Source organism: Brassica oleracea, chromosome C5 (assembly GCF_000695525.1).
Source record: "Brassica oleracea var. oleracea cultivar TO1000 chromosome C5, BOL, whole genome shotgun sequence".
NCBI lineage: Eukaryota > Viridiplantae > Streptophyta > Magnoliopsida > Brassicales > Brassicaceae > Brassica > Brassica oleracea.
The window spans coordinates 19,400,540-19,401,350 of record NC_027752.1 but is presented as its reverse complement, the minus strand read 5'-3'; the positions used below and the strand labels follow the sequence as shown (position 1 = coordinate 19,401,350).

Genomic DNA, 811 nt, shown 5'->3' with positions numbered 1-811 from the left:
TTCTTTCTCTCTGCATCTTCAGTTTCTCTAAGTCACAGACTCATTGTTACCATCCTCTCTGTCGCTCAGTATCCTTCTCCTTACAGATAATGGCGGTCGTGGGACAACAACAGAGGAGGAGCATCCCATCTACTCTATTCTCTCTCTCTCTGAACCGTGATGCCTCCTCTCTGTCATGTGACGAAGTGACGCCTCCTCTCTGTTCTGGTATTCATTCTTCTCTTTTACCCTCTTTGTTGTTTACTTGATTAATTTTTTTGGTTTGTAAGAAGGTTTCAGAGAAAGACTAGAGCAATAGCGTAAGCTTGGAGAATCAGAGCAAGGTGGGAGAAGACAGAGCAACGGCGTCGGAGAAGACCGAGCAGCGGCGTCGGGGAAGACAGAGCAGGGGCGGCGTTGGGGTAGACAGAGATGGTCGCGAGCAGAGATGGTGGTGCGGCGGGTGAGGACTGGAAGATGAAGAAGGTTAACAAAGTTCATGGCTTGATAAGACGATGAAGATCATGGAAGAACACGACAACGAAGGTGGTGGTGCGACGGGTGAGGGTTGGAAGATGAAGAAACGACGAAGGTGGTGGTGTTGGGGTGGCGCTTAGTTAGTACTAATTAGGTTAAAGCTTGGTTTAGTTAGTAATTAGGTTAAAGTTTTTGGTTTATTATTTAATTAGATTTTTTTTTGTATTTTTGTAAACCAATTTAATTATAGATAATTTTAAGTAATAAAGAAAATTTGATTCTATGAATAATTTTAAATTTTAATTAAGTTTTTATTTTAAAATAATTAAATAAAAAATAATTCTAAAATAAATAA

At 40.0% G+C, this 811-nt stretch overlaps 1 long non-coding RNA gene across 1 annotated transcript; it reads left to right on the top strand.

The window, feature by feature from the left end:
• The first annotated feature begins 6 nt into the window (after nt 1-6).
• Nucleotides 7-464, top strand: LOC106294009. The gene is made up of 2 exons (XR_001260708.1): nt 7-207; nt 273-464. It is a non-coding gene; the product is annotated as an uncharacterized LOC106294009 (long non-coding RNA).
• The last annotated feature ends 347 nt before the right edge of the window (nt 465-811 follow it).